Source organism: Myotis davidii, unplaced genomic scaffold (genome assembly GCF_000327345.1).
Source record: "Myotis davidii unplaced genomic scaffold, ASM32734v1 scaffold168, whole genome shotgun sequence".
NCBI classification, from domain to species: domain Eukaryota; kingdom Metazoa; phylum Chordata; class Mammalia; order Chiroptera; family Vespertilionidae; genus Myotis; species Myotis davidii.
Window position 1 is genome coordinate 11,553,650 of NW_006383016.1, and position 9,709 is coordinate 11,563,358.

The following is a 9,709-nucleotide window of genomic DNA, read 5'->3' on the forward strand; positions in this document are numbered from 1 at the left end:
TGAATAATTGACAAAGGAGGCAAGAACATATAATGGAGCCAAGATAGTCTCTTCAATAAATGGTGTTGGGTAAATTGGACAGATATATGCAAGAAAATGAAACTAGACCACCAACTTACACCATATACAAAAATAAACTCAAAATTGATAAAGGACTTAAATGTACGACAGGAAACCATAAAAATTCTGGAAGAATCCAAAGGCAACAAAATCTCAGACATATGCCGAAGCAATTTCTTCACTGATACAGCTCCCAGGACACTTGAAACTAAAGAGAAAATAGAATTGATCTATTTTCATCTGATGATATATTTTCATTGACCTATAAAACTGAGTCCTAGACATGCAGATCCACAAAGTTGTTTACATATAATATAACATAACCTAATTGTAAACAAACCACCCCAATTAGAAAAACATATGGTTAATGAGCTTAGACTAGTACCAAATAATTATTTTCACTTAGTTCATTTTTGTCCCATACTTCTCTAGTCTGTATCAGGGAGAAAATGTCCAATGCATGAAAGTCACATGTAATTCTCAGATAAATGTCCAAGTTTATAATCTAAAATTAACTATACTCATTTATCCTCCATAAATGTGTTACACAGAGTCATATATTTTAACATTATTATTATTATTCATATTATTAGCATAGACAAATGTTAGAAATTACACAAACAGAAAACTGACTATGTAGAACTCATGTGAAATGAATACGTTGAGATGTTCTGTGTAGTCTGGTTAAGTTTTCCACTATATCTTGCTTTTATAAGGAAATTTTGACTGAAAAGAGAAAGTTACTGTGGGTAAAAGAAATCAAAGATTGTTACTTTAAAAAATGCATAGAAGTATAGATTCATTTACCTTGACTAAAAATAATTAGTATACCTGGGAGAAGATAGAGAAAGTAATTTACATGTATAAATGAACTATGGGCCCTGTCCTCTGGTAGACACTTGACATATATAGTAACAATAACAATAATAAAGTACCTAATATTGATTGAATGCTTATATATGAGATTCTTAACATATAAGTGTTTATATGTTAGTTCATTTGATTCTCACAATCCTATAGATGAAGTACTGTTTATTATCCCTGTTACACAAATGAGTGAGCCAAAGGAAAGAGGATAAATAACCTGTATAAAGTCTACACAACTATAAGAAGTATCTGGGATTAGACCAAAATTCCTGTAGCGAATTTGGAATTTGTAGAGATAAACTTATAAATAGATATTTGTGATCAATTAAACCAAAAAATATCGAATGTTATATACAGGAATATTTTTAAACAAGTCATTTATTACACCATTTAATCCTCATAACAACCCAAAGATTGAAGTAACAGTTTATTCCCCTTTCCAGATGAGGTAACAGAAACAAAGAAAGGTCAAGTAACTTGCCTAGGGACATCCAGTATTTAGGTGCTAAAGCAAGAATAACTCAGGTGATTTTGTACCAGAGTTTGCTCTCTTTATCTCTAAAATGTTTTCTGTCAAAGGAGTGCTCAGTCCCTATGGTAACAGAGCACTCAATAGTGAAATTAGGGAATGCAAATAGTAAAGATGAACCATGCTGTCTGCTTAATTTATTAGCTACATAAATATATAATTCTAGGAACTAGGATATTTATGTGTATTCTAAGATGTTTGCTTTCCAGTTTCATGATATCTTAGGTGATAATTAATAATTATGTGGTTATTTGGAAATCATCAATCAGAGTAAATGTAGTTAAACATAATTAAGGGATATTTCATCCAAGGCATGGATGACCCAGTGAAAATCTATACATAGACGTCAATTCATCCACTGCAATGCTTTTAAAAGTGTCTGTATGTTGACATAAAATTTTAGTTTCAAGATCAAGGATCCAGAAGCATTTTCTGACACCCAAGTTATGTTCCCTGGCTATTTCATTCTATATCTCCAGTAGGAACTCCATAATTATTTTTAAGATTTATTCCCATATTCTTCCTCTTTTGTCATCCTATCTTTAGATTTCCAGATTCTATTTAGTCTTGTCTCTCCTTGTATGGCTCTTCGATGAAGTAACACATTAAAATAGTACCTTGCCTTCTAGACACTCTACCACTGTCTCCTGTGGAGATGCTGGTGTTCTCCCATTTCCCAAAGCACATTAATAAAGTCTCCTTTAGGACTTGATTTTCTCACCCACCAAGTGTTCATTCTTTTAAAGTTGTGCCTTAAAAAGTAGCCTATCTATGGGGCAGCCAGGGTCTTACTGCTCCTTAGAGAACCAAAGAAGAGAATGGTAATGAGGCTCATGGACCAGGAAAGAAGTTTGAGAAGGTGGCCATGGGGAGTTGAAAATAAGAGGAGAGGAGGAAGTCAACATGAGGTCTGGCTGCAGGCAGTGGAGCAGAACTCTGCATTCGAAAGAGAAACAGGATTGAAACGGAGAACAAACGTTTCTAGAAGTTTGGGGGCATGCAAAGGATTTTAGAAGCATAGTTAATATTATGTCTACTACCTAACTGACAGCCATATTTATGTGTCTAATGAATTAAAGATTAGGTAAAAATTGATGGTTGAACATGGAAGAAAGTTTATCACAAACAGGCAGAAATATTTAGATTCATAGAGAAGCAGGGGAAACTGACACAGCATTCGGCTCAGAGAGAATGTCCAAAACAAGACTCCAACAGCGTATTGAACTTTTCTAGGCTGAGGAACAGTTCATTGGGTACTGGCCAAATTCCCTTGTGGTTGGTGATGTGAGGTCAGGTGATGTCACAGGAAATCTGACTGAAACAGAAATGGAAACTGATTTCCCAAGATTAACTCTAGGTCAAGAGTTTAGTTTCATCTTGTGGGTTCCCAAACTTGTTTTTAAGTCAAAGGAACACATGTTTCTGAATTCTACATTGACTCTTTAATCTGAGTCAGACTATGCTTGGTAGGCCCTTGAACCCTACAATGAGAACACTGATCTTTCCCTGTGTTTGAATTTAAAGCAAAGTAAAATTTAAAGGGTGCAAAAGAAAAAGGGTCCTTCTAGTTGTACAGTGATGTGAGATGCCCACATTGCAGAGAACTATTTACCATAGCTCAGTCAGTATATAAGAAACATGGAGCGAATTCATTAATATATCTGATTCCTAAGGCCATGTTTCATTTTACTTGTAGAACAGTGTGATTTACTGAAGATTAGAATCATTTGTGTGTGTTTTCAATGGATTGAATTCCTTAATATATGTTAATAAGAAAGATAAAGTTTCTGTTGAAGATTGTTAACATTGAGTAATCTTAAAAAATCTATTTGAAGCTTACATTTCAATATGATAATTTTTGTTCTCAAACAAAAAAGAGACTACTGTGGTTGCCATTTAAAAATAATATTTATTAAAGTTGATACTAAAATCCCCTATTTCCTGACTTCTGAATCACCCTTTGAATAATATAAAGAATAATATCATTGTAGTTTCATTTGTGGTCTAAAAAGTGTTTGACTCACTAAGGTTACTCATGTCAGGTAATTTCATTTAATGTTCAGCTTTAAAAGAGAAAAGAAGGAGAAAGATTTAGATGAAAAGTAGAGTGTGTGACCTTAGAAATGTATTTATAAGGTCTGACTGCAGCAGCCAAAAATAATAACCATTGAACCTGGTGAATAATTTAAGGCCAATGAGCTAACAGTGATCTTTGCAATGGGATATTAATACGTAAATATTTTAGTCAGCTTTTTCACACCAGCATAAAAATGCCTTGTATTTTATCTACAATCTCACTCTTGGTGAAATTTCAGAGAGATTCTGTGTTCTCACTGATATCTTCACATACACATTCACACTTTATAATTACATGATTTTACTATCCAAATACATTCAAGAAGTAAAAATTATATTTTCTAAAATATGAAGTGATGATTCCTAAGGCCATACTTCATTTTACACATTGAGACACTAAGAGAATTTGGTTCCTATCTAGATCTATTTGCTATGACAGTGTGATTTACTGAAGCTGAGAATTATTTATTCTTTTTTAATCAATACTTAGCCTTGAAGAATTATTACTAAATGCTCCACAGATATAAATATTTGAATCTTCACAATGTATTTGCTATTCACATATATATAATATATAGATAAATATCCATGTAATTATATACATATCCAAACTAATATATACATTTGAATCCCTTTGTGTTTCTTTGATATTAATAAACCCAAGAAATTGCTCTGGTTCTCATCCAAAAGCTTTATTTTTATTAATTTTTTTGCTTGCTTGTTGCTTAAAAGAAGGAATATTAGCTAGAATTTTAAGATGGGCTTTCATCACTTCTGAGAGAGTCAGAGAAAACTGGAAAAAGCATTACTAGGTCTTAATCTAGAGGCTCAGAAACAAACTGAGAAAGGCACTTCATCTGTCTCAGTTCATTTTTCTCACCTTAGTTGGGAAGATATAATTGATAAGATTCCTCAAGTTGCAATTATAAGTGAATAAACTATGTCAATAACTGAATCCCCCAAAATACTGTAGGAAAATGGAATCTTCTAAAATGCAGTCATATTGCAATGGCTATTGTAAAATAATTTACTAGTAGGAGCAACACTCTAGCTTTTTTTTCCTGCAATGATTTTTGAATTCTCTTGTAGACTTTTGATTATCACAAGCCACAAATTTGGGCATAAAAACTACAACTGTCTTTATGTAAATCCATAATAAGTAAATTTAAGACTATCGCAAGCTCAAGTAGAAGAAAAACTTGTAATTTATTTAGAATTTTCATAGTTGAATGAGTTCCTCCATATCCACCTAATTTTTTTTTGGATAAAATAGATTCTAGACACTAGCACAGGGAGGCATCTGCTGAGTTGTTTTTCTACCTGGGATTGATCCCAACCAGAAGCTCAAGCTACTTGCATTGACTGTCTACTGACTAGTCATTAGGTCCTCAGAGGTAACTACCTCTTTCTCAGTCTATCACACTTTCTCATGTCCAACAGCTTTCTCTCTGTTCCCTAATAATTCTTCTCCCAGAGACACAGAAAATATTTGAACATAAAAAGCTTTTGTAAAGCTTTTGGGGTAGCTGCAAGAAAGAACTATTTCAGGCCACCCATGACGAGGAGCACTATGACCATGTCAATTCCATAGCTGCTGTACTGAATCAGGGTGTCATCGAAACTCTGCAGGGCTTGTCATATCTCTAGATTTGCCCTTGGAGTTGAGGTACAGTTCATTCTTTTTGAGACTACCAAATATCTGACGATTTTATTTTCTGACCTGTTTGAAACTAGAACCTGGAATGGAGAACAATTAGATGTCCTTTATCAAGCTCCTAACCAGTATCTAAATATTTTTCTCCTCAACATGGGGAGAGGAGAACAAAGGTCTCCTCAACCTTTTTTCTGGTTAGTTCAGTTTTTCATCTACTATATTTTTAATCTTTTTCCCCCTATTTTTCAGGTCTTAGCCTTTTGAAACTCAAAAACAAACAAAAAACTAGGCTCTCATAATAAAAGCTCTTCCTCTCAAAGCTATAATATCTTTCTTGAATTTCAAAGATTATTACTTAATCCAAAATCAAACTATTCGACCTTCGACTTCTCCCTGGATTTCTTTTGTCTTTCCTTTTGGCAATGCAGACTGCTGAGTCATTAGAATAGTCTCTGATGACCATAATTTTTATGTCATATTTGTGCAATTCAGAAAAAGGCATCCTCTCTGGGGGGACGCAGTAGAAACCACACATTATCTGGTGGATTTATTTTTCCCCGGGATACAGCACTTGGCAATGGGACAATGCTTTTCAATAGAGAAAAAGTTTATTGTCCTTCAAGGCAGCACAGCGCCATGAGAATCTACATGGCTTGGTGAATGGGACGCAGATCGGATTTCAGCTCACATAGGTCCTAGTGCCAGATGCCCTTGTGTAGGACCCCACAAACAGGCAAACTGCATTTGGGGGACAAAGTATAAAGGGAAAAGTACTTACAGAAATAGCTCAGAAATTTATCTCATCATCTGTATTTTTCAAAGCATGGTGAACTTGTTACTACAGTCCAAGGAGTAGCATAATGTCATTGTGAACATGTAAGAAAAGTAAACCCTGTCATATTAAAACAACAACCACAAACAACAATGCTATAGTATTTGAATGAACGGATCCAGAAAGAGGAAAGTTTATAAAAATACTATATCATCGATTTCTTAAATGTATTAGACTAGTGTAGTCAAATTTTAAAATGGTGGAAAAAATATTTTCCTATTCTTTTCTGTTTTATCGTATTGTTTAAGAATTCTTCTGGTTTCATTTGATCACATTAGCCAAGATCCATTTGCCAATGCTCACTAGATAAGCTAAACACTTTTTCATTATCTTTTAGTATGTGTGGTGTTAATACCTTGATTATGTACATCATTAAGAATTCATCTAACATGATTAAGTAAGGAATTCTGAAGACACAAGCAGTTTAACTGGTTATAAAGTTATGCACCTTATAAATACATAACAGACTCGATCTTACTTTCCTAATGTACAGTTTTAAAAAGTGAAGGATGGGCCTCAGATATGTTCTTTGAGAATGTGCTATTAGGACAAATACTTAAACCAATATATAGATCAAAATAATTCATATAGGATTTTCTTTTATTGATTATCAATCCACTTTATTTGAACAGTCCTGACTAAGATCAAAATCACTTTGCAAAACTGACTTAAACCTGATGAAGTAGAAGCACCAGAGTACTGCCTTACTTCAAAAGTATATTTGAAAAGTGAAAGCAAATCAATAATAATTATATAAACCAAATTGTATTACCTTTTCCTATTAATACTGTAATTGTAAAAAATGTGTAGGTAGGAGGTTATTTTTTTAAAGAACACAATAGTCTATTAACTACATTTGGTCAAAGCATATTATTCTACTAATGCTTAGAAGCCAACTTCAATTTTTAATAAGGGAAAGGGGGGCTGTAGAAATAAAGCAGAAGACACAAAGATGAAATGAAAATGAGAAGTTAAAAATTATTTTTCTATGAACTTTTTTCAATAGTAGGGAGGTAATAAAATATGTATGTTAAACAGGACATTAATTATAGGCTATAAATATAGGTCCATCAGCAGGTGAATCTATTGAAGACATATTAAATAACTGAAGACAGTGGATTAGTATCGTTTAACCTTCTTGAAAATTTCTAAACCATTTATTTCTACATCCTTACTAGCATTGATTGCAATCAGTTGAATCAGTAGTTTATGTTCATTTCCTTTCATTTGCTATTATTTTACACAAGGGAATATTTGCATTTGCATTGTATTCCTGACATAAGTAAAACCCATTTGCAAATTCATACCTGCTTTAATGTACTAGTAAATTCCAGTACTTCCTTCAATAAGTCGTCCTTTTCATAGGAATGTTGATGATAAGAATCTTTCTTTAGCAGGAATCCAAGAATAACTATTTTAAAGGATTAATAGTTAACCAAGGGTATTAAAAATAAAACCTGGCAGTTAAAAAAATATACTGTTTCTTAGATATTAATCTCCAGGTGGGGAAAAATAGAAATAAAGAAACTATAGATTATAAAGTGCATTAAGATATTCATTAAAAAGCATTTAGTGAAACAGTCAGAATCCCAAACACAAAACCACTCAATAATTCTAGTCTTAGTGCCCGGTCTAATGTAGTGCTGTGGACAGGACTGAGGTGATAAGAAGGAAGTGTCTACACCACATGCTGAGCAAAAGGAAAGCTCCTAGCCTTCACTTGCGTTCATTTAGTGCCATCCAGACCATAGATGTTTGCTGCTCTAATCAACTATGCTATTAAATTACTTTATTTTTGCTGTTACATATATCTAATGCAAGTATCATTTTCTTCTGCACAATTATGAGTTAATTGGTTTGTCACTATTTAAAGCACTTGTATTGCTTCAGATTTCTGGAGCCAGATTTGATTTTAATGTCAAAGTGCCTATCAGAAGAGCTACAAAAGTTACTATGTTCTACTCAGGGAAAGTTGTTATGATTTGTGTGCATATTTTCTGGAAGTGAAAATAAGTAAATTCTTATCATCTATTTTATACCATTGCAATGTTCCATTTATATTTTTTAGTTAAACTGGGACATACAAAAAATTTACTCCATAATATTTTTCTCTCCTTGTTTTATCTTAGACTTCCACATCAGTATGCAAAATTAGCCCTGCCAGTTTTTAAGTTTACATTTTACTATTTTGCCTTGCTCAGTTTGAAATAGGTGTCCACTCTCATTGAAAAATAACTTGGAAGATAAATTGGCAAGTCTAGATCATCTTAAAATCCATCTAGGTTAACCACCCCTCCCAGGTTTTCATTGCCAGTAAACTAACCTTCTCAAGCCACTTCTCCGCCTGGTAGACCACCTTCAGGGAGAGGAGACTCCTGGTAGTAGGTTCTGAAGCAGCTTTTCCCTACCTTGAACATTCCTGATCCTGAGTATATGTGTTTTTTTCACTGAACAATAATCTATCTGCCTGAAACTTTTATGCAATCACTCTTTTTTTTTTTCACTTGGAGCCCTAAAGAACAATCTCTCTTTTCAGATGGCATACCTTTAGGAATTTAGAAACAACTTTTCTGTCTTTTCTAAATCTTTTCTTCAACAGACTCCTCCCAGTTCTTTCAAACTTTCCTCATAGAAAATGACTTCTAAAATGATCTATATCTGTCACATCATTATTTACCACATTTGCTCTACTTTGCCTATGTTCATTTCTAAATGTGTTCTCAAAAAGAAAAAAAGGGACATATGTAATACTTTCAACAATAAAGATTTTAAAAATTATATAGGTGTGCACTATGATATCAACTATAATACCAGCTTCATTTTTCTAGTTGTTCCATTTGGTTAATATGTTTGTTAAATCGTAATATGATTTTCTGATGTCCCATAATTCAGTTGGGTTACTATAATCTTTCTAACCCTCCCACCCTTAGCATTGTTATAACAACCATGTATGTCATATCTGATTTAAAGTGCCTTGAATTTAGAAAGTCCTAATATGGTTTTTCTGGGGGCAATTATTGGTCATTAAGAGTCCATACTTTATATTTATTGACAGCCTAAGGCAAGTGTTGATTTAAAATTAAGTTTAAGTCATACCTAAGAGACAACTCAACTAAAGAAGGTGGAATAGCCCTGACTGGTTTGGCTCAGTGGACAGAGCGTCAACCTGCGGACTGAAAGGTCCCAGGTTCAATTCTGGTCAAGGGGATGTACCGTATTTGCCGGCGTATAAGACGACTGGGCGTATAAGACGACCCCCTAACATTTCCACTCAAAATACAGAGTTTGTTATATACTCGCCGTATAAGACTACCCCCTCTTCCACACACCTTCCACACACCAAATAAAAGGTAAAACAATATCAGATTTGATTTTAACATTTTAATTTATATTCAAATGCTTATGACATGCAGGAAAACTGTCACAAGGCTGTATGTAATCAAACATATACATAAAACAGTGCAAGTTTATTACCGGTAAACATACCGGTAATTCACTAAAGAAAACACACTCTATAGACTGGTACCGTAGATGCTTCTCAGGAACACAGGCAAGCAGCCCACAACCTAGAGGGACTGTCAATGATAGAAGTAAGATAACAAATAGAGGGAGAGAGCAAGTGCCGGGCAAGTCCCTAGCAAGTTTGCTGGCGTGACAGTTTCACCTTAAAAGCCTTCAAACTCCTCTTCAT